Source organism: Aedes albopictus, chromosome 2, assembly GCF_035046485.1.
Source record: "Aedes albopictus strain Foshan chromosome 2, AalbF5, whole genome shotgun sequence".
Taxonomy (NCBI): Eukaryota; Metazoa; Arthropoda; class Insecta; order Diptera; family Culicidae; genus Aedes; species Aedes albopictus.
In genome coordinates this window covers 432,396,856-432,422,288 of record NC_085137.1, presented here as the reverse complement: position 1 = coordinate 432,422,288, position 25,433 = coordinate 432,396,856, and positions in this window count along the sequence as shown.

Here is a 25,433-nt window from a genome sequence, read left to right as displayed (position 1 = left end):
GTATCTACAGAATACTCTGAATGCAATACATCACTAGTGAAGAATTCCTGAAGGAATCTCAACAGGAGTTCGTCAACCTGGGGGTATCATAGGAAGAATGCATGAACAATTCTTAGGGAAATATCTGAAAAGGTTCTTATAGACATTTCCAGAAAAATTCTTGGAGGAACTCCAGCAGAAGTTCCTGGACTATCCAAACAGATATGAATGGAGAAATGCCAGCAGAATGTCTTAAAAGAATGGCTAGGAAAATCCCTGGATAAATCCACGTAGCAAATGTAAGAGAAATTCTTGGAGAAATCCTTTTAGAAATCCCTAGATACATAGCTGTAGGAGGAGTTCATGTAGAAATTTTTTGAAAAAAAAATGCTGTAAGAATATCAGCAAAACTTTTGGAGGGATCCTAGCAGGAGCTCCAGAACAATTCTCAAGAAAAGCTTCTGGAGAAATCACAGGAGGAATGCCTGAAAAAATCTTAAAGAGACACACCTTAATGAATCGTTAAAAAATTCCCGGAAGAATTCCTTCAAAAACTTCCGGCGGATTTCTTGGAGAAATACCAGCAAAAATTGTTACAAGAAACCACGCATAAAATCTTGAAGGAATCGCAGCAAGAATTTTTTGGGGAATTCCATCTCGAGTTCCTTAAGAATTTCTAATGAATACAATTCTGACAGCAATTTTTGAAGGGAATCTACAATACAAATCTCATAATAAATCTAGACCAACATGTAAAAAAAGGCGGAACAACCATTGCATGTCTCAACTTCTTTCACTCCGTCTAGGTGTATTTCAATTTATTTATGCAAACTTATTCCGTTATCAGATAAAGGGGAGTCTGCTCTATCTGTTACTGGTCAGAGATTACATGAAAAATGGGCCATGTGCTCAGAAGGAAGGGAGAAGAAAAAATTCGAAATGGTTGTTGCGCCAAATGTTAGTCTATCTGGATCAATCCAAACAAGTAAAACTAGAGGAATCCCAATGATGCCGGAAAGAAGTAAATGGATTGACTTGTAATCACAACAACAGGCAGCGTTTATTGTTTGTTCTGTACCTGACGAAATTCAGAAGGATAGTCTTTAAGCCCATATAGCCGATGTGGTAAGCGCACGTGCAATCACCAAAACCATGCTGAGGGTGAGGAGTTTTATTCCCGGTTAGCTCAGAATCCATTTCACAATCGACATTTACTTACTACCTTGTGTATAAAATATCTTCATGACTAGCACACGATATATGTACAAATGCAAAATAAACATTGGCTGTAGGGGATCTCAGCTAAAAATTGTAAAAGTTCCCATAAAACATTAAGCTGAGGAGCAGGCTGTGACCCAGTTGGAACGGTACGCCAAGAAAATAGAGAGCTGGAATCTTTTAGCAATTTAAAACAATATTGGTTTAAAACATTGGCGAGGGTTGGGTGCTAAAATTGCCTCAATGTGTTGATTTGCAAAACAAGTTTGTACATTTCGTAATTTTTCTATGACGCCTAAAGACATCAACTGCATTAATAATGATTATTAAATTGAAATTCTAAATAAAATACAAATTATTTTTTACTTCAAAAAAGGCAGACAAAATCGGGTCAAAAAGCTGACAAAATGGGTGGCTGACAAAATCGGGTCCCCACTGTATGTACTAACTCTAGCATTCCCTTTATGTGCATGATTTTTCGCTGAATTTTACATGAATATTGTTTTCTGTGTAGCGGTTGGGTAAGAAATGCTGCATCGCGTCAGCTAGGGGCTGTTCATGAACCACGTAGACCCAAATTTTGTCCATTTCAGAACCCCCCCCCCCCCTCGTAGGCTTTCGTCCATAAAAAATTGAAATTTGTTTGAGGCGTAGACTTTGGCTTGTTCGTACTGAGAGCATGAAAATTCTGCACTTTGGGTTTACACCATCGAAATCGTAATAATTTGCAATCTTTCCATTTTAGCTGATATAAGAATACTGAAATACCGTAAATGTCATTTCGAGCTGTCAGTAAGCTGATTCAGGGGTTTAAGAAATTTGAATAAACATTTTAAAAACAAAACAGTTTCAACAGCATTCAAATACAAAGGCATTGGCATACTTTGTAACATTTGACTAATGTTGCAACCTAAGATTACTTAATTTCAGTGTTAGATTTGTCATAAGAAAACTATGAATGAATTAAAATGTAATTTTACACTCGAACCTAATTTGTATTATATAATATTTAGTAACGAACCTTTATGGAAGTCCACAATACACCATTAACCCTACTAAAAATGTTTAATGTAGTACTAGAATGCAAATTGTCGATAGGGTATTTCGAAGTCAGTTACTCACAAAGATAGGTTCTACTGCTCGAAACACGCTCATCACCCAACTGCTCAACGACATGGGAGTATTTGTGGGCCCAAAACTTCGACCATACCATTATATGGGTATGATATAAGCAGAATAAATATAATCAGATGATTACACCGTTCAACACTAAATTTTGTGTTTTGATGAAAATACACAATCGAGCAATGTGAAGGGACCCAAGCTATGGTGATGGTGTATGAGCGTTTGGACAAAGCACTCAAGACCTGGCGTATCCATTCAGGAAGTACGCTGAGTGCTTCATCGGTTTTATTGACCGAACAGCCTCCAGATAACTTAGACTGTCCGTAAAAGTTAAGTAGTGCTCAGGTGGAAGAGTGGGAATGTACTCTAAGGTGTAGTATATAGCCGCTAGCTCAGCTTCGCATACAGAACAGGAATTTTGATGCATGAAGGTGGCGCTATGAAATTCGTTGTAGACACCGAATCCAGTCGAATCATCGGTTTTTGAACCATCTGTGGAGAACTGTCTGTCCCCGCTAACATGCCCGAACTTATTTGCAAAAAATAAGTAAATATTCTGGTATACCGGTGATCTCATCCTTCATAGAGAGATCAAAATCCACAGAGAAGCTGCCGAAGTCTGAGAAGTTGTCACGAAACCGGAGATAGGCTTACCTCCAGCGTCATGTACCAGTAGTGTAGTAGTAGTAGGAAATTATCTATCAAACAAGCAATTTGTCAACTTATATGGTCATTCAAGCTCTTGGATTTTTTTTTTTCATTTAACCCCATTGTATCCTAAATTTCCAAATTTTATAGGAAGCGGAAATATTACTTGTAAGCTCTTCATCAAAATTAACTCATATCATGCATATAAATTTTAAGGTAAAGTTGTTTTAATTTAAAAAACAATATCTTAAATAAAGACAAATTAATCAATCATTAAAAAACAATATAAAATAAGTTTATTGGGGAGTTTGGGTAAATTAAGCTTTAAAACTATATGCTGCCACCACCTCCCGCACGCTATGTCCAAAGGGAAGTATTATGGAAAATGAATGTACATCAAAAGTTATTGCCTAGGATTGTAGTTTTGGACCTCTAGTTTCAGAATCTGTGCGGATTTAAATATTTCATCATGGATTTTTTGATATTTTTGATTTTTTTCCTATTTTCCCATACAGATGTCGAAAATAGTCATTTTAAGGTCAATTTCATCCCATATAAAAATGTATGGGAAAAAACCCAAGACGGATGATTTTAAATCGCACATATTCTGAATCTAGAGGTCCAAAATAACGGTTCTAGTGAAAAAACTTTGAGGTACATTCACTTTTCATAATACTTCCCTTCGGACATAGCGTGTCCCGTCTATGAGGCTATGTGCAAACCACATTTAGGATATCTTTGGAGTATATTAGCAATTGCTCATCGTTTGGAAATGTTTGGAATCGATGGTATTAGGATGAGAACTACTCATATTTGGTCGGCGTTAAGTCAGACCGGACCATCTGTTACTTAATCATTTCAAGAAAATATCCTGCAAGCACTTGAAATTTCAAATCTCTGGCATTATTTTCAGAAATACTATTATTATTTTATGTAATGGCACATCTGCATCAAAATAAGTTCAGGTTTAACGAGTTCCTCAGCTTATCTTTATCTGCCAGAAAAATCGCGTAGTCCACTCTGACAGAACGCCGACCAGTTGTATGCGAGAAAGCTCAAATATTACCAATACTTTGAGATCAAACTAGTTTCTTCATGTATTCAGTTATTGTCACGTAAAAAATCATTAATAAAAATAAAAAAATGAATTTTTATCTTGAAAATATACCATTGCCTAATTGACCCCACAATACCCTAAAATTCCAACATCTTAATGACTTTTTGTATGTAACGTTACTCAATGAAGTTAGAGTGATGGTATCCCAGCGAAAAAATATTAAAATTATAACAAATGTCGTAAAATAGCAGAAATTCTCAAATTTTAGGGGGAACTGGGGTAAAACGGGTTCTATAACTCGCTTGAGAGTAGTTGCTCGTACATGAATCATCCACCAACCAATTCTTGAAGAAAAATTGCTTTCGAATAAGCCACCGATGGTCACATAGGGTCTTGTATTAAGAAAGTTATTATTTCTTCCACCTTTTTATCTTGATTTTGCCCAATGTGCGATGGCTGGCAATCGCCCAGGATAGAGATCTTTCAATTGGCTAAAATATAAACGACTCATAAGAAAATGATCATTCTTCATAAATAATTCAAAAAGTCCCAGTGAAGAAACAGGGGTGTAAGCAGTAATAAATAACAAAAGTTCCATAAACAAATAAAAAAATGCATAAATAAATCAAAAGTTTCCATAAATAATTGATTTTTGAGCAATTAAAAACGTCAAAAATGCAATGAATAAATCAACTGTTGCAATAAAAAAAGCCAATTTTCCCACCAAAAAACTTCGAATTTTCCATAAATAAATTTGATTTTTCCATAATAAATTAGAAAATTCACAATAAAAAAATATCGAAAAAGCAATAAATAATTCAAAAAGTGCAATAAACAAAAAAATAAATTATCAATAAATGTCAAAAAACAAGCAATAAACGTAAATGCATTTTGAGGCAAAAAATTATGCAGACCATGCGGCGAAGCCGCATAGAGGACTGAGGAACTGAGGCGGCAGGAGGCCGCCGAAGTTTCCGATATCCGATGCACCGCAACTGCATCGATTCAGTTCTAGGCAAACCACAGATCCAAGAATTTGCCCGGTATAATGCAAACATAGATGTTATCCCTTTTTTAGGTCCGACGAGCGATAGCGAGTTCGGACAGCAAGCAATTGCTCGGTAAATTGCAATCATAGTTTCGCAAGCTTTTCAGTCGTTTCAATCATATAAGTGCGATTCAGCATTTCACTGTCTCATACTTTCCTGAATTTGTTTTTAATGGGTAATTTCGTCATTTTTTATTGCATTTTTTGAATTTTTTATTGCTTTTTCGATATTTTTTTATTGTGAATTTCCTAATTTATTATGGAAAAACTGGATTTATTTATGGAAAATTCAAAGTTATTTGGTGTGAAAAATGGCTTTTTTTATTGCAACAGTTGATTTATTCATTGCATTTTTGACGTTTTTAATTGCTCAAAAATCAATTATTTATGGAAACTTTTGATTTATTTATGCATTTTTTTATTTGTTTATGGAACTTTTGTTATTTATTACTGCTTACACCCCTGTTTCTTCACTGGGACTTTTCGAATTATTTATGGGAAATTCTGTATTTATTATGGAACGTTTAATTGTCTGCCTCTTTCAATTCGACCCTCTGCACCACCATGGGGGAAGATAAGTAAATAAGTGTAAATTCTATTTTTGTTTTCTTTGGTGATTTTCTCTCCCCAGATTTTTTTAGAGAGTCTTTGTTGCGTTTGTTACTATATGATACGTTGTAAAGCAGATTTAAGAATTTTCCATGAATTTACATCCTCCAATTCATGGAAAATCTTTCGATTGTTGCTTGGAGTGTGTTACGTTTGTACATATTTGTGTACGTTTTGTTAGCTTGTGCTATACGTTATACGCTGGGTTGTGAGTCTGTCCCTAGTATTTTATTAGCATTTGTAGTGCTGAGACTGTTTCGGGTAACGATCAAGTACAAGACGCGCAAATTGTCCCCTAGCACAGACATCTACATGTAGACGGTCTTGTATCGTGGCCCGAATCAGTTACGATTACGATTAGAAATTCCTAGACCAAACTCAAACTATGTAAGTAAGTAACGCTGCAAACAAAAGGCAACCAGCCAGAAAAACCAAGAACAATAATGAAACCTTGTCATCCTGGGATCGGTCTACGTTATCTATTTACATAACTTGGCACAATTTATGTTATGTGTTGCATGTTTGTGGTTAGTGCATTTGTAATGTTCCATTTTAGTTTTCGTATCTAAGTAAGTGCCATAACGTGGAGTTCGATACGGAAACTAAAATGTGCATTTGTGGTGTTCTGTTAATAGTTGTCCGTATTGTGGTACCCATCGGGAGCACAATGCATTGGTAGTGTTTAGCAATATTTTATCTGTTACATTAATGAATCAAATGAACATTTATAAGGTTCTAATATTATTATCTGTTACTTCCTTCAAAGGACAATTCGGTGATTGTTTCGGAAACACTAACAACATATCCATTAAAATTATATTTTTATGGATATTTTGTTTATTTTTGGTAAACTGTGCTAATGTAGTTCTGAATCGCCTGCTGAAATAAGCTCCTTTTGGTGTCATGTTGGATTGGATCCTTGATTGGATCAACTTTATGGGTTTATTGGCATAGCATTTTACCTGTTCCATTGGCACTAACTCCCTGAGCAGAAGAAAATGGCAAATTAATAACATATCAAGGTATTTATCTTTAATACTACCATACTTTGATATGCCCTTCGTTAGGTGGTAATAAGAGGCAAAATAACAAAAATGAATGCCAAAATTTTCTATAAATAACACCTAGAAAATAACAAGTCTTGTTATTTCAATAATGAATGCATACCTAAAATTTCAAGAACTATATTTGTTATTTCAATGTTATTGAATAACAATCTAATAACATTTCTTGATATTGAATGTTTCATTTGTTCGATGACTTCATGATGTAATAGCAAATCTTGTTCTTCGGTTATTTTCACTGCTGACCCATCAAATTCTGCTCAAATACCTCCAACTGTTATTGTGATGGTCTCATAACATTTCGTAGAATAACGCAGCAATAACAGTTTTAGGTATTAGAGCACATGTTGCTCTTCGCATGGTATTTGTAAGGTATGACCTTCTGCTCGGGTCACACTACCGATTCTAAGACTTTCATCGGTCTAAAACAAATCCGAGAGAGGATTGAAAGATGATCAAGAAGATGGTCTACAAAAATCTACGGACTAGCCTCTGTACATTGATGATTTTTTCGATCGGATGGAGCCAATAATCGAAGAAGGAAATGTGAAAATTGAACAGAAGATTAACAGATTCAACAGTACGTTGGCGTTGGTCAACGAGATATCCAGATCCACTCTGCGCAAGAACGAGAAGGCACTGAAGGCTGATTGTGTTAAACAATTCCAAGATCTGAAGGATTCATTCACCATAACACAACGAGATGCATAGGGCCCATATAGCCGAGGTGGTAAACGCACGGGTATTCAGCATGACCATGCTGAGGGTGACGGGTTCGATTCCCGGTCGGTCCAGGATCTTTTCGTAAAGGAAATTTCCTTGACTTCCTTGGGCATAGAGTATCTTCGTGCCTGCCACACGATATACACATGCAAAATGGTCATTGGCAGAGGAAGCTCTCAGTTAAAAACTGTGGAAGTGCTCATTGAACACTAAGCTGAGAAGCAGGCTTTGTCCCAGTGAGGACGTTACGCCAAGAAGAGAGAGAGACAACGAGATGCAAGAGAAAACTGGGAAGCTATTAGGAGACAAAAAAAATCTCAAGACCTGTTGCTGACTGGAGTGCCTTATACTATCTCTGAATCAACGGATCGTTTCCTGATTGAGTTGGGGTTTGTAATCGAGCGGTTAGCGGCGTCAGTCGTTTAGGTGTCGCGTAAGCCTCGGAGTTAATTCATATGATAGGTTCCGGAAAAGTGCATCGACTAGTTCAATGAAGGAAATCAAAAACATAAAATCCGAACAAAACATTATTTTTTAGTTTGTTTCTAAGTTATAATGAATATTTTTGTTTTTCTTGTTGAAACTGTGGTTATTCTTCACCAAATGTGGAAATTTATAAGGAAAAAATCCTACTACACATGGATAGTTATGTATAAAATAAATGAAACAAATAAAATAAACAAAATAAATAAAATAAAGTCATAAGAGGATACTTACAGAAATCCACCAGGGACTTCTGCAGAGTCCCTGTCAACATAAACTTCCCCTAAAATTCCTTCGTGGACAACTCCAGAAATTCGTTCAGGAATGTATTCGGGAACTTCGCCAAGAATTCTCTGGAATTTACTCTTGGATTTTTAACAAAATTCTTCCGGGAACCGTGAGAGTGTTCTCGATGAAATTCATCCAAGGATTCAGCTCCTTCAGGAATTGCTCTAGCTATTCCTTGAAGTTTGGGAAGAGCCTTCTTGAGCAATTTTAACAGGGATTCCTTCGTAAAGCCCTAAGAATTCTTTCGTGATTTTTGCTGATTTTTTTTTTGTTCAGAAAATATTGCAAGTAATATCTCGGATTTTTCTTCAGAGATATTATAGGTTATACTTTCAAAGGTTTGACGAATGTTTCTGATAAAATTTGTATGGATCCCGTAAAATCGATGGGCTTTAAAAAAAAGTTAAGAAAAAAGGTTGAAACTTTTTCTGAAATACATTATTTTTTAATGAAAAGCGGTTCAGAGCATTGCTTTTGCTATCAAAAACACTGAGTAATTTTTCAAAACAACTGTTGCATTTTAATATTGCCTTAAGCAGAATATCTACTTCCGGAAAGTGAAGTGTCATATCGCCACATTGTAACCTCATTTTGTATTGTGATTATAGTTCAATCCTGTCGCCAAGAGTTTACTCGTCGCCCGCCAGTTCACATCTGCGTTGAAATGAGAGCGTTCATCCAACTGTAAAAATAAGTTACCATGTTCCAGAGAAATTCTACGCCTTCCCTACAAGTACATACATATCTTCGTTTCAAATGCTAAAAATTCCAGCCCATATGGGAAAAATATTCATATTTATATTACACCCGCTTCCACTTACAGAAATACACTCCGAGAAGCACCACAACGTTGAGTAGGGGAAAATTGGGTTCACAATTGAATACTACGATACTAGCTAAAAAAAAAATGCCAAAAAATCCTTCAGTCGAAGAGAAAATTCACAGCTTGTCTTATCCTGAAAAAAAATATGAATCAGTTATGATAGTTGATAAGAATACTTTTCCCACTGAGGACCTGGGATCGAATTGTACTCCCGACAAACTCCCAAAATGTGTGTTCTTCCCTCCATATAACTCGTTAATAAATAGAAAAAAAAAACGAACTTATGAACACAATATAAAATATGAATATGAATTTCTGCCTAATGCTATTTCTAACCAACTTATACCCTAAGTGAAACGCACTGAAGGAACCCTGTTCGGCGCTCAACTTCCATCCATCGCAACAGGACGCCGTATAACATGCGGCATACAGCACGCAGCACTGTTCCCACCGGGGAGCCACCGCCAAGGACCATGCGTGGAAAAGAGTGAGAAAAATCCTTTGGAATGGCTTTACAGAAAATTGCATGCAGACAAAATAATTCCACGGGGAGTTGTGCACGCCTCGGTTGAAATACACACCGATTCGACCGGCGACGGCCATGCATACTCCGCGATAAGATATACCTCCGCTCGCTCTCTAGAGGTGGCTCTGCCGAGTGCTGGCTATATGATGGAGTAAGTATGCATGAGCAACAACAGCGAACAAACCGAAACCCATCATCGGCGACAACGCAGAGCTACACATGCAGGCGGATGTGACTAGGGAGAGAATGGGGTAAAATGTGTTTCTTTCATATGAACAAGCTTAAGTTGATCCAAGAACACAGCCATACTCAAAGAACAAACGTTTGGAATTTTCGGCTCTCAGTCTAATAAATTGCGTTGATTACTCTTCTATTATCGCCGACGTTTCGTCCCGGCTATTCGACCATCGAGCCCTGAAGATGGTCCAATAGCCGGACCGAAACGTCGGCGATGATAGAAGTGTAATCAACGCAATTTATTAGACTGAGAGCCGAAAATTCCATAAGTCAAACATCATCCAGTCGATACTTGTAACTCAATGAACAAACTTTCCTTAGGATTAGAAAAACATTGTGACTGAGTTGAATGTTTCGGAAAATCAAGAATTATAGAATCCATTTTATCCTACTGGTCGCATTTTGTACCGATTCCACCCACTTGAATTTTTCCCTAGCAGGTTTATTTCCTTGGGTATGCGACACTCGGCGCGTTTCCACTACTGCATACTTATGAATGTGAGCATGATACATGGAAAAGTATTTGAGTGATATGTGGCGATTACAGTGAGCACTGCATGCTTTGCGCCCACATTTCCGAGAAAAACGTTCCAGGTTGTAGGATATGCATGCAGTGTACTGAGCACGGAGTGTGTAGGATTGCATTTTTTCATGTATTTGAAAACCGTCTTGTTCCACGGTTTGTGACTAACGAATCCCCAGACGGTGGTTTCGACACAGACAAACAGACGTAACACTTTGAACAATTTCCATGGAAATTCATCGCCCAGTTCACACTACCATCACCTGGTGGGAAAGTTGCACGAATCACTGTGTTATGCAATATCGCCAACAGAAGACGCTAGTGTAAAACGTCAAATGCATAGAAAAACGATGCGCGCGCCTCTGGTTGTGAAAGCCACAACTATGAAAATTTAAAATGATCGTTAAAAGCGTGGTCGATGGAAATTTCGCAAGTGTTACGTCTGTTTGTCTGTGGTTTCGATTTCCGCTCAATCAATGATCTCACCGCGTGGGACTTCACTGGAATACTCGATACATAGAAAAGAACATTGAGAGCTTCTAGACCATAGAAATCTTATTGGTCTTCTAAAGCTTTCCTGAGCCTCTAGAGCGTTTTGAGCTTCTAGAATTTTTAAAGCTTCCAGAGCTCCAAGAGCTTTGAAAGTTTCTTTAGCTTATGAAGCTTCTACGTCTTCAAGAGCTACTATAGTATAATAGCGCTTCAAGAATTTCAAGAACTTTAGAGCATCAATAGCTTCTAGAGCATCTACAGCTGCCGGAGCTTCTACAGCTTCTAGAGCTTCTACAGTTCCTGAAGTTTCTAAAGCTTCAAGAGTTTCCAGAACTTTAAAAGCTCGTAGAGCTTCTAGAGTTTTAAGAGCTTCAAAAGTTTAAGAGTTTCTAGAGCACTGAGGGGTACTAGAGATTTTAAGATCTTGAAGCTCTAGTAGCTTCTAGACCTTTAAGGGCTCTGGAGTACTAGTGTGTAAAGCTTTACGACTTTTAATAGCTCTGGAATTTCCAGACCTTACAGCTTCCAGATCACTTAGGGTTTCATGTGCTTCTAGAACTTTTGGAATTCATGCAGCTTCAAGATATCAAGAGCTTCTAGAATTTCTAGCATTTCAAGAGCTTCTAAAGCTTTAAAAGCTCGAAGAGCTTCGGAAATTCTCACTGTCTGTAGAGCTTCATGACATTCAAGAGTTTCTAGAGCAACTACAGCTTCTAGAGCTTTTACAGCTTCTATAGCTTTTAGAACCTTTATAGCATTTTAGAGCTTCAAGATCCTTATGAGCGTTTACAGCAACTATAGCTTCTATAACTTCTTGAGTTTCTACAGCTTCTCAAGTTTCTAGAGGGTCAAGAATTTCTAGATCTACAAGAGCTTTTAGAGCTTCTACAGTTTCAAGAGTTTTAAGAGCTTCGAAAGCTCCAAGAGCTTCTGGACCTTATAGAGCTTCTAGAACTTCTATAGTCTGCAAAGCTTCAAGACCTTTAGAAGCTTCTAGAGCATCTACAACTTCTAGAGCGTTTACAGCTTCTGAGGCTCTATAGCTCAAGAGCTTCTTGAGCTCCTAGAACTTGTAGAGCTCACCAGTCTCCAGTTGGCCTGGTAGTTAAGGCTATGGATCGCCAATCCGGAGACGGTGCGTTCGATTCCCGTTCCAGTCGGGAAAATTTTCTCGACTCCCTGGGCATAGTGTATCATTGTACTTGCCTCACAGTACACAAATTCATGCAATGGCAGGCAAAGAACGCCCTTCAATTAATAACTGTGGAAGTGCTTAAAGAACACTAAGTTGAAGCGAGGCAGGCCAAGTCCCAGTGGGGACGTAGAGCTATAAAGAAGAAGAAGAAGCTTGTAGAGCTTCTAGAGTTTCTAGAGATTTAAAAGCTTTAAAAGCTTCTAGACCTTCGGAACTGCCCATGATCGCATATTCGACGTAACCACCATTGACAAAGTATGCTGACACAAGCGCGAACCAATGTAATTGTGACGTATTTGTGACTAATATTTTTCAATGTAGATTCAACCCTTAGTTAGATGTCAACGTGGAAAAAATGTTGTTGTTTCGTATTGTTCATTGTTAAAATTTAAAAATCGTGTTGGAAACTACAGTGGCGCTTATGTCAACTATGTGAATATGGGCAGTGAAACTTTAAGAGCTTCTTGAGCTTCGAACCCTTCAAAAGCATGTAGTGCTGCTAACGCCTAAAGAGCTTCTGGAGCATCTCCTACTCTTATAAATTCTTGAGCTTCTAGGCCTCTAGGGCTTGTAGAGCTTATGTATCTTTTGGAGTCTCTAGAACTTCTGGAGTTTCTAAAGCTTAAAGGTCTCAAGAGCTTCTGAAGCTGCAAGAGATTCAAGAGCTTTGAATGCTTTGTGGCAAATAAAGCTTTTAAAAATTCAAAAGCTTCTAAAGTTTCTGGTAGAAGCATCAGTTTCTAGAGCTTCTAGAACTTTTAGAGTTTCTTGAGCTTCCAGAGCTTCTAGAGCAATAAGGGCTTCAAGAACTTCTTGAGTTTTCAGCGTTTCTAGAGCTATAAGGTCTCAAGGGCTTTTGAGATTTAAATGCTTTTTCTTTTTTAAATTCTAGCTTTTCTAGAACATCCAGAGTTTCTAGAGCTTGTAAAGCTTCTGAAGTTTCTAGAGCTTCTAAACCTCATGGATAGAGCTTCCAGAGCTTAAAGAGATCCTAAAACTCCTAGAGCTTCTGGAGCAATAAGAGCTTCAAGAACTTCTAGAGCTTCCAGAGTCCACGTGAACTTTTTTATGCACATGGCTGGGGGTACATAAATTAAAAAAGGCATAAAAAGATGGGAATTTGTGCATGCATTAAGTCTGGACTGTAATGAGGAAATATAGTTCACGAGAACAGGTAGGTATTGCTCCTGGACGGGCTAAGGGGGTTTTCTGAAAGTTCCCAGAGAGCCCAACAAAGGGGGTTCCAACGGGCTTGAAAATTTTTGAGAAGCCTATTCAGGTCGTCTTGTCAGGATTTTGTTGGCGTTTCAATGAGATTACGGAGAGTTCAGGGGTATTTCAATAGTATTAAGGGGTTTTCAGGGACGTTTCAAGGGCAATTCAGGGAATCTCATGGAACATAAAAGAGCGTTGCAAGGGGTTTGAGCAACGTTTGAAAGTATTTCAGAGTAATTTCAGAGAGCAGGGTATTTTAAGAGCGTTTCTAGAGGTTTTGATAGCATTGCAGGGGCGTTTCAAGGCGTTATTAGGTGAGTTTTAAGGGGATTTGAAAGCCTATTAAAGGCTTCCAAAGGAATTTCAGAGACATTTCAAATTGAAAACTATGATTTCACGAGCGTTTTAATAGGAAAACGGTGGTTTCAAAGGTGTTTCGAGGCATTTCAGGTCAGGGTCTTACCAGGAGTTTTGAAGAACATCTTCAAATTATAGGACATTTCAGTTCTCTGAAAATCCTCTAAAACTTTCTGAAATGATTTCAATATCCCCCTGAAACCCCCTCTGACCCCATGTAACACACCTGAGACGCTCCGAAACCCCCCAAAAACTCCACCGTAACTGCTGGTCCGTATAGCCGAGGCGGTAAACGCACGGGTATTCAGCATGACCATGCTGAGGGTGACGGGTTCGACTCCCGGTCGGTCCAGGATCTTTTCGTAAAGGAAATTTCCTCGATTTCCTTGGGCATAGAGTATCTTCGTGCCTGCCACACGATATACACATGCAAAATGGTCATTGGCAGAGGAAGCTCTCAGTTAATAACTGTGGAAGTGCTCTTAAAACACTAAGCTGAGAAGCAGGCTTTATCCCAGTGAGGACGTTACGCCAAGAAGAGAGAGAGAGAACGCTTTTGTAAGTCGGGGACCGTGGCGCAAGTGGTCACACGATTGCTTCATAAGCAGATGGTTATGGGTTCGATCCTAGCCCCGGCACTTTCGTCAGCTGACAGTAACCCTTTTCTGAACCCATGGATCAAACGGACCCGGAAACTTGGACATCGGCGAACGGCAATCCAACCGGACTGGAAAAGGAACAACCAACAGCCACACATCAACATCTTCGTGCTCATCATTCTACCATGATAGGGTAGAAAGTGAAAGCAGCGCGAAAATTACCCAGTTCGATATAGTACAATACATTTAGGCGCTGTACAAAATCAGAAATGCAACTGCTAATTGGAATCGCTTATGTTGTGCCCTGTGTACAAAAGAGCTGTAAATTAGGTATAGCGGTTAAGAATAAAAAAAAGCTTCCGTAACGCTTCTGAAGCCCTTCAAAAAAGCTCTGACACTTCCTGAAAAATCTCCCTAAATTTCCTAGCGCCATAGAGAAAACGCCTTTATAACGCCTCTGGATCCTTCCGAAAGGCTCTGAAACTTTCTGTAATGCCTCCGGAATCACCCAAAAACTCTCTTGAACCCCCTTAAGACTCATTCAGACCCGATGGAACACATATGAAACCCTCGGACACCCCCGAAAACATACCTGTAACGCTTCCAAAACCAGTCGAAAATCCTCTGAAACTCCCAGCAATACTTTCGAAAACCCCCTGATATCTCCTGGTACCCCACCAAAACTTCTAGTCCCTCCCCCCTGGAACGACCCTGTACATCCCTTAGCTTTCCCGTATAAACACCCCCTGGCCGCCGTTGCAAAAGTTACCATAAATTTTCTTATGTACAATAATGTTGGTTCTGTATACAGATTTTAGAGCACCCGTTCAAATTTTGTTTTATTTGAAATACAGATTTTTGAGCTTGAGATGCTATTTTATTCTGGTATGGGATACAGAATTCCAACCCCAATTTTGTTTGGGATATAGATTTTTAGAAAAAGTTTTACAGATTTTTCAAAAAATCATCTGAAATCCCTGGCTCTGAGTAGTTTCCTTATTTTTATGCAGTGTATAAATTAAAATGCATAAAAAGAGCTTTATCCGTATCTAAAGCTTTAAGGTCTCAACTCAAGGGCTTCTGAACCTTCATGAACTCCCACAGTTAAAAGCTTTAAATGTTTTTTTAGTACTTCTAGATATTACAGAGTTTCTTGAATTTTCAGAATAAATATCTAGAGTTTCTAGAGCTTCAGCTAAAGCTCCTAGAACTTCCAAAGCGCGGAGAGCTTCTACGGATTTTAAAACTTCAATAGCTTCTAGAGTTTGAAGAATAGTTATTCCCAAACTAAGCGAAATCGCCCTCTGGGGGCTGAAAACTTCCTTCTATGGGTTCAGAATTTGGAAACTCAAAATTGGCAGAGGAAAATCCATCGAGAGGCATTTTTTTCCAAAAGCTCATTAATACTTAAATAAAAACAGTAACAACTTCAAATCTTTGTTGCTATTTGAAATTCAAACAGTTGCCATTGGTACTCACGATACAGATCCTTCCTTAGCTTACCTCCATAATACCTGGTTACCGAATCTACGCCCAGACAACCAGGAGTCGCATAAGGATACTATGGAACTATTTCAAGATCGCACATATGTACGGAGAAGGGACGATTTTCATCGTATATGAAGATGCTTTTGGGCATATTACGATGTTTCTGACAAAGTCGAATAGCAATACAAATCATTTTTTATAAAGTACGACTATATCGTAGTAAACGGTGTTTTATTCGGAAATGTGTGCGAGTGAACTCGCAAAGTGTCATATGAATTTGCACAATTGCGTACCAACTGCGATGATTATACGACTTTGCTTGGTACTTATCATAGTATACCAGTTTAACTCACATTGGTGTACGAATTAAATCACATATATGTAAAGATAAACTCGTTAGAGTGTGCATAAAAAAATGTCGTTTTCAACTCAAGATACACTGTCGGAGCACGCGCTGGTTAACCAAGTACAAACACTGAGGTGAGTAGGAATGTCTAATATTTAATTAGCTCGTTTCACTAGTAGTTTTTGGTGTTAAGTGTAAAGTGGGCGCCATAAACCAAAGGTCATTAGTTCGACACCGAAGTAACAAGAATATTATTAGGTCACATAAAATGCCATATTACGTCAGCATGTGGAAGTGCTCTTAGAACATTAAGCTGAGGAGCAGTCCTTGTTTCAAATTGGAAACAACGTCAAGAAGAAGAAAACTAAAAGGAAAAAGAAAAATGTGATTATTTACAATCGGTTAACAGGAGGCGCGTTACAAAATATTTAATTTTCCATAGATCTTCAATGAAAATAGATACTTTTGCTGGTTATGGCTTTAAGTTCAAGCAGTATAAAGTAGATGCTGCCGGAAATAGGAAATGAAATATGTTCAACATCTGTTTTGGAACACACGCACAACAAGATTTGGGAATACTGCCTGCCGATTTGCTGATTTAGTGAGAAAGGTCACATAATTGGAACTTGTTGCGTCTTATCCCCATAAACCCCACAGAGCGTGTCAAAAAAACTGGTTCGTATTTATGTAGCACCAGCAGGGACGTGATGTGTGTGCTTTCTAAGAAGGGTGAAGCATATTTACACAATACTGTCCATTTTCGAAAAGAAACAATATAGGGTGTTGGTTCCCTTATTAAGCATGTGGCTCCCATTTTCATCCTACAAAAAACAAAGGATTGAAGCACTGTTTGTTTTGTTTCTTATTTTTGTATTTTTTTGTTAGAAGTGAGCACGCATGAAAACAAAAAGAACGGAATCAATCGGTGCCGTATTCGCTTGTTTTCGAATAGGATGAAATTGGGAGCATGAGATTACTGATGGCACACAAACCCTAGTGTAAAAAAGAATGGAGGATATGTATAAGCTTTCGAAACGGAATTTTGAGATGTTTTCTGTAAAAAAATGATAAAGGTGACTCTATGTGAATCAATCGAAGTTAAATATTTCCCTACAACGTCTGTCGTTGGAAAAATATGTACTAAATCATGTTTACAAACTCATACGTTCCACGAGTAGGTATTTTGGTAAGCAAAGCGAAGGCAAATTATTCAAATCAGCTTCAATCGGTTTCCTGGAGACTGGAGGGCTCGCCATATTCTTTCCGAAATTATTATATATGAAAGAATTGGAAGAAACTTTTGCCATACCATCGATGAAACGTGCCTTCACTTTCAAGATTGACAAAGTTTTAAGAAAGGCATTTTATCAGATGGATGTCTCTGGAATGAGATGGCATTCTGATTCGTAGTATTGGGAGGGAGAGGGAAAATTTATTTTCGATTTTATAAACGGTCGATGATTAAATGAACGGTGAAAAAGGTGTACGTGAGGTTTGTACAAATATAAATTTAAATTATGGAAGACGAAAATACTTCCATACGTATTGAACGAGCCGGGATCCATAATTGCCGGAATTATAGGTGTTTCTTCCCGTTCGTGACACGAACGGCGCACAGGAACCATAGAACACAATGTTGGCCCCAAGTCACGGTCACTAGTTCTTCTCCTTCTTCACCGAAGGCAGAATGATCACACAAGCACCAAAGACGTTCAATGATATCACCGATCACACCAAACGAGGAATTAACGGTGGAAATCTCCTCACACACTTCACACGAATCTTAAGCAATAATCTTTAAATTGCTCTCTGGCCACCAACGTATATCTGCCGCATTCGGATACACCAGAAATTCTATCGATTCTTCTATGTCAACCACTTTATTGCACACGACCGGTCAATGGAATAGGATAGAGTTCACACAATAGACGAATGATCGTATAGCTTCCGCTTGCTATCGAGGTGTATTTCAAACCAAACAATTTGTGTGCTGCGCACAGTGGTCAGCTCGACTTCTCTCGCCGCATAAGCGAGTGGGAGATTTTTATAGTTTTGTTAGACTAGTTCAAATTATCTTAAAATTAGGATTAGTTTATATGTACATTATTTACAAAACGAATTCATTTGATGATTTCACAATTTATGGTCGGTGAATACCGAACACGTATGTTCAAGCTTAGGGGCTGTCCATAAACCACGTGGTCATTTTTTTGGGACTTTTCAACCCCTTGTATTAGTCCATACAAAATGGTCATTGGCCGAACCCCCCCCCCCCCCCCTAATGACCACGTGGTTTATGGACAGCCCCTTAGTTTTGAGGCTCGTGAAGTACTGAAGCCTTTGCTTAACAGCCAAGAGTTTCATACTTTAGGTCCACCTTATTACTGTAGCACAATACTGTTTAGTACCATTAGTAAATTGTTACAATACTAACCACGGTTCGTACACAAAGTACATAGAGAAGCCTAATCTACATCAGCATTAATCGGTCTACCTGCAACCCAAGTCGAGCTCAAAACAAACGACCTTCACAATGCAGTGCTCTGCCACCATCGGGTGTGACACTCTTCCCACCCGACCATAAAGCACGAGATTAATAGTGCCATAATGGGTCTAATTTTATCTTCCATCGCATCAGCATCGGGTCCGAACACGCGCTCAGAAAAAGATTGCCTAATTTTCAATCCAAGCCTCTCACGCCAAAATCCAATTATCTATTCATAGGGACAAGTTTTCACTTCCTGCCACTCCTACGGGGGACACGATTCACCGCCGAGCGATTTGACGACGACGACAACGACGATTGAATGTGAAGTGGAGCGTACAAAAGTTAACATTACCCTGAGGGGAAGCGGAACTTGTATTTGAGATGGGTGAAGATAATGAGAGCTGGAAGATAAAAATAGAAAAGAGAAAATATGAACAAAATAGTGATCTTTTTTCTGTGCTATTCCAAAAATGACACTATCGTGATCTTTCAATATTTTATTGACAATTATTAGCTACTTTTAGTGCACTTCCTTCTTTCTACCATTTCCGCTCATTTGTTGCACACCCTACCGGAAATGGGCATTATCTTGCAAGGATCGAATATCCTTCTCCATTACCCCACTCTTTTCACCCAAATGGATATTACACGGGATTCTCCCAATATATAACACCATCACCGGAAGTAACCAAGCGAATCAGCGCTTTCTTCTCGAGTGAATTTGCTCGAACACCGTTGCACGTCCAGAGGAAACCGGAAATGAGCGCTGCGGAAATAGTTTCCAGCCGAGTATTGAAAATGGTGGGCGACACAGAAATCGTTTCGTGACAATGGAAAGGAAACGACATTAATATCTTGCTGAGGTGAGCAAAAATTTACATTGAATTTTAATTAGCTTCCAGCATCAAGGAGCTGGAAGCAACGATTTTCGATTTTAAATTCGCCGCCTCATCCGGGAAAGTTGTCGCGGCCTAGGATTTTTCGCGGACGAAGTTATTTTGTAAAGCCCCGCACATGGAATGGGGAGGATGTCGCACGGATGGTGTAATTGGTTTTGAGAATATGGTTGAGTTTGCGGAATTTGATTTCGATAGAAATTTGCTGAATTGTTAGAGCAAAATATCGAATGATGTACAGCCAGAAACCAAAAAGTCACTAAATTATAATGATTTATGCATTAAATGCTATTATCTCTTTACCCTTTTTCGCCATGTTAACAGTTTTTGCGATGCCCAAACCTAATCAAAACAACAGATTCAAGTAGTATTCGATACAACGTACAGTTTGATTTTGGGTCGTCGCGAAACATTTTTCAAATGCGGAGTGGCTAAGAACGTCCTTAGCACGCATCACCCGAAAATGCCTGATGCTTAAATGTTCTCCTCGAGCATGGTCCATATTGCTGTCAAGGTTAAAGAGCTGGTTACTCAAGGTATCCAAAATTTGGCGCCCTCAAATTGGTACGCCCTGAAAGAAAAGATTTCACAACTGCGCTTAATAAAGAATTATTCTGAAAACCCTTCCATGCATTTTTATTTCACATTTTTTTCTCTTAAATATTATCCCAGAAAGGAAGTTCATGCAGGAACTCGTTTTATAACTTTGGTAAGAATTCTAGAAATTTCTAGAAAATTTTGCAGGATTATCTCGAGCGAAACACCACCTTCTGGGGTTCTTTCAGAATTCATCAAAAAAAAAATCTAGGATGTTTACAAAACGATGATTCGCGCAAGATTTCTTATAATGGTTTTAGCAAGAATTCGTTTAAAGATTCATCTTAGTAGTCCTTCACAATGCATCCCTGTCCATGCAATTATTTGAAAATTTCTCCAGGGATTCCTCCAGAGATTCTTCCAGGAATTTCTCTGGAAATATCTGCAGGAATTTCACAATAAACTTCTCAAAAGACTTTTCTTGAAATACACAGAGAAAAATTTCTACTCAGTGGCTGAGTTGGTCTTACTCAGAAATCGAAAAATTCTTTGTTTTCTTATTCATTTTCCGTTAAAAGTGGGACAACCCATTGCCAATGGGTTGTCCCACTTTTAGCCGAAACTGAGTAAGAAAACAAAGGATTTTTCGATTTCTGAGTAAGGCCAACTCAGTCATTGAGTAGAAATTTTTCTCGGTGTATGTCCACGGGAAATTCCTTCCGAAATTTCTAATAGGGTTCCATAAGGGATTTTATAGGAAATTCCCTAAATGGTTGCTACAGTACTCATGGGCGTAGCCAGAGGGGGGAGGGGGGCAGGTGGCGTGCCCCCTCCCCTTCCTGGCCGCCAATTCTTTTTTTAATCAAGCCAACTCAAATATTACCAATAATTAAGAGTTCCAGAAAAAATATCTCAAAAATATAATATTCTAATAATGGATAAGGTTTTCATCCACAACCAATTTTGCCAAGTATTTCTCCAAGAGAACCACTTCAATCTTATCATAGAATTAAAACAAATGACAAGCTTGGTTTAATGGCTAAATTTTGTGATGCTTTTTCGTGAAATACAAACTTTCAAATTTTCCAGGTATGCCGGAACCAGTTCCGGTAGGGGAAAGAACGACTTTGTAGAACCATATGCTACTATAGAGTGCAGTTATGTGCTACTGCTACACGAATTTCACTAGTATTCAACTTAAACAATCGCCATGCCAAGAGCAAAATACTGAAGAGCAAAATACTAAATAAAAAAGGATTTCTTTACGAATTCTATCAAGGACACCTTCAGAAACTCCTTTAGGCATTTATTCAAGAGCTTATCCAGGGATTGTTTCAGAAATTCCTCAAGGGACTTCTCCAGCAGTTTCTTTTTCGTGAATTCTTCCATGAGTATCTTGCAGGGTTCCGATAGTGATTGTATTAGGGTTTGTTTCAAGAAATGCTTCAGGAATTCCTCCCACGATTCCTTCAGAATGTTTTACTGATACTTCTGCAATAATTCATCGACGAGTTTCTCCATTTCATTTCATTCCATCATGGATTGCTCCAGAGAATTTTTCAAAAAATCCTATATGGGTTTTACCAGACATTCCTCCAAAAATTTCTCCTGTGATATCTTTAGAGGTTCCTCCAGTGATTGTTTCTGTGCTTTTTTCGAGGATTTCTCCAGGCAAAGGAATGTCAACAGAAATTCTTTTAGGTATTTCTGCAAGTATTCTTTCAGAGATTTCTTCAAGGATTTCTCCATATATCGTATATCGCTTCCGTGATTGTTCCTAAAATTCCACCTGGAATTCCTACAGAAATGTATCCAGGAATTCTCTAAGGGATTTTTTTCCAGAGACTTGTACAAGAATTCCTCTAAAGATTTCTTCAGAGAATCATCCAAGAATTCAACCAGGAATTCTCCTAGGCATTTTTCCGAGAAGTTTTCCAGGCATTCTACCAGGGATTCTTCATTGGATTCTTGCAGAGATTTCTCTAGGATTTTTTCAGCGATTCCTCCTAGAATTCTTCCAGATCTTCCTCCAGGAATTTCTGCAAGGATTCCTCCAGGAATTCCGCTGCAAATTCCTCCAGGAACTTCTTTAGGGATTTTTCCAGGGATTTCTCCACGCATTTCTCTTATGATTCCCCAGGGATTCCTTCAGAAATTGCTTCGAGAATTTCTCCAGGAATTCCTCTAGAAATTTCTCTAGAAATTCTTCCAGGAATTTCTCAGTGATTTTTTTCAGAAATTCCTCCCTGAGTTTATTCAGTAATTGATGTAAGATCTCCTCCAGGAATTCCTTTAAGGATTCATTCAGGAAATTCTCCAGGAACTCCTCCGGGAAATTCTCTAGGAATTTATCCAGGAATTGCTCCTGGACATACTTCAGAAATTATGTCAGGAATTTCTCCAGGATTTTCTTCAGAAAATTTTCTAGGGATTTTTTCAGAAATTCTTCCAGGAAATTCTCCAAGAATATCCTCAGGAATTTTTCAAAGATTCCTCCCGGTATTTCTCCTAAGATTATTTCTTGAATTGTTTCAGGTATTCCTACAGGGGTTTCTTCGCGATTTTTTTCAGGGATTTACCCAGGGATTCCTCCAGAAAATCCGTCGAAATCTTCCATGAAATCCTCCAGAAGTTCTTCCAAGGATTCTTCCAGGAAATCCTCTAGGAATACCTTCAGAAATTCTTCCAGGAAATTCTCCAGGAATACATTCAGGATTTTTTCAGGGATTTCTCAAGGTATTTTCCCGGGAATTCCTCGAGAGACTCCTTCACGGATTTCTTCTCAAATTTCGTAAAGGATTCTTCAGGGATTCTTTTAGAAATTCCTTCGAGGATTTCTCAAGGGATTTTTTCCAGAAATAGAAAAAAATAGAAAAAGCAATCTCCCTGAATTCCTCTGGAGATTCCTCTAGAAATTCATCCAGTAATTGGTTCAAGATTTCCTCTAGAGATAGCAATTCCCACAGGAATACCTCTAGAAATTCCTCCAGGCATTCGTTCAGGATTTTATCTAGGAATTTCTTTGGGAACTTCTCCAGAAATTCCTCCAGGAAATACCCCAGGGATTTCTTAAGGATTTCCTCCTGGAATTGCTTCTGGATACACAGCGTAACAAAAAATAACTTTTTGTCTGTCTCAAGAGCAAACTTATGTGTCTCCGAAGGATTTTGGGCCGCTGAATCCGAATCTGGGCTCAGATTGGCTCTAACACGTCACAATTTTGAGCTATACCTCAATTTATAGGGCAAAATATGCGATTTCGGGCTTTTTTGACTGCAAGCCATTAAGCAAGGAAATATTTTTTTTTAAGCAATCAAAAGGTTAATTGGTCAATTAACATCTAAATTAACGACTTATGCAAAATATTTCGTTTTACCAAATCAAATTTGATAGTTTTAAGCGATTTATGTTAGATACGATATTTCCCATACAAGTAACCCTCCAAAAGTTGCATGCAAGTTTTCATACTAACATAAAATGCTTAAATCTATCGAATTTGATTAGGTAAAACGAAATATTTTGCATGAGTCGTTAATTTAGATGTTAATTGACCAATTAACCTTTTGATTGCTTAAAAAAAATATTTCCTTGCTTAATGGCTTGCAGTCAAAAAAGCCCAAAAACGCATATTTTGCCCTATAAATTGAGGTATAGCTCAAAATTGAGACGTGTTGGAGCAAATCTGAGCCCGGATTCGGATTCAGCGGCCCAAAATCCTTCGGAGACACATAAGTTTGCTCTTGAGACAAAAAAATGTTGCGCTGTGATATCCTTCAGGAATTTCTCCAGGAAATCCTCTAGAGGCTTCTTTAGAGATTTATTCAGGAATTCTCCTGGAATAGTTTCAGGATTTTTAGAGGGTTTCCTCCAGAGATTCCTCCAGGGTTTACTTCAGGGATTCCTTCAGGGATTCCTCCACGAATATCTCCAGGGATATTCCCAAATATTCCTCCAGGGGTTCCTCCAGAAATTCCTCCAAGGGTTCTTCCAGGAAATCCTCCTGGAATTTATCAATTGATTTTTTCAGAACTTTCTCCAGCAATTCCTCCCAGATTCCTCTGTAGATTTCTTCAGGAATTCTTCCAGGGATTGCTCCAAGAATTCATCCAAGATTTTTCTCCAGGAATTCCGGCTGGGTCTTTTCCAAGTGTTCATCCAGGAATTCCCCTTCTAGAGCACCGATTGCTCTCAAGTTTTGCGTGTCATTAGAAATAAAGTATTAACGTAATATGAAAAAAGAAAATTTTTTGAGCAAAACTTTTTACCATGGCGGGGAAGAATGCGTCGAGCAGAAAATCCCCATAATGAAGATTCATTAATAAATTATCTTTTTACAACATGGCAAAACAACCATTTCAAGAAAAATTGAGAAATTTGATTTTGAAATAATTCCAAAATTCTAATTTATAGTTAAATATATTCTTCAATAAAGTTGATACATTCAACGAAACACACAACTTTTCTAAACAAACCGTTTAGTCAAACAATTCGTTTACAAAATAATTTTAAATTCGCCATATAGCTATTTTTCTTGCTCAGATTATTGTATGATTTCAAGCTTGTGTTTCTTTTTGAATTTTATCAAATATTTTCAAACGAATTCCTCCAGAAATGTTGTCAAAATGTATTCCTAGATTTATTTTTAATTTAGAAGTTTGAAAACTTTTTAAGAAAAAAAATGCTTGAATTTCTGCAGAGGTCCTTTAGATTTCAATCCATTCATTTTGGGTTTTTCTCGGGTATTGGTTTGGGATTTCTTCCTGGAATTTCTCTAGAAATTCCTTTAGGAGTTTTTTTTTTAGAGACTTCTCCAGTAGTTCCTTCAGGTATTGCTGTGTATTTATTCAGTTCTTCCTTGAGGATTTTATTTTTTCAAAAATACTGAAAACAAATCCTGCATTACTACAGCACCTATTCCTTAAAATTTTTGAAGCAATTTAAGAAAAATGTCTACAAAAACATTAAAATTTCAAAGATTTTTTTCAAAAATCCTTTGTTTTTTTATGTTTTTTCGTCGGTTCAGTGCGCTTGCGGGTGCGAACAGAATTCTATCAATTCCAGACAAGGTTCCCTTCGGTGCCCTTAGATAGTAGTTTATGAATTTTTGTGTTTAAATGCTTTCAGAAATTGTATAAGAAAATTTTCTTCAGATTTATTCAGAGGTATCTTCAAAACTTTTCCAAGGATTTCTTCAGTAAATCCTACAACCCTCTGAAAGTAATTGAGGGATTTCTTTAGGAATTTCACCAATGTCTTTGCTTGCGATTTGTGCCGACATTTTTTAAAAGGTCCCTTTAAAATTTGCTCAACGGATTTTTTCCAGGAATTCCATAAGAAATTTCTAAAGCATTTTCTTTTTGAATAACTTTCAGAGCTCCGGATCTCTCGATTTTTTTTCTAAAAACTAAAGGGATACCCTAAAGTGTTTTTTAGGTATTATCTTACCTTTCGTTTTAGGTATTCATGCAG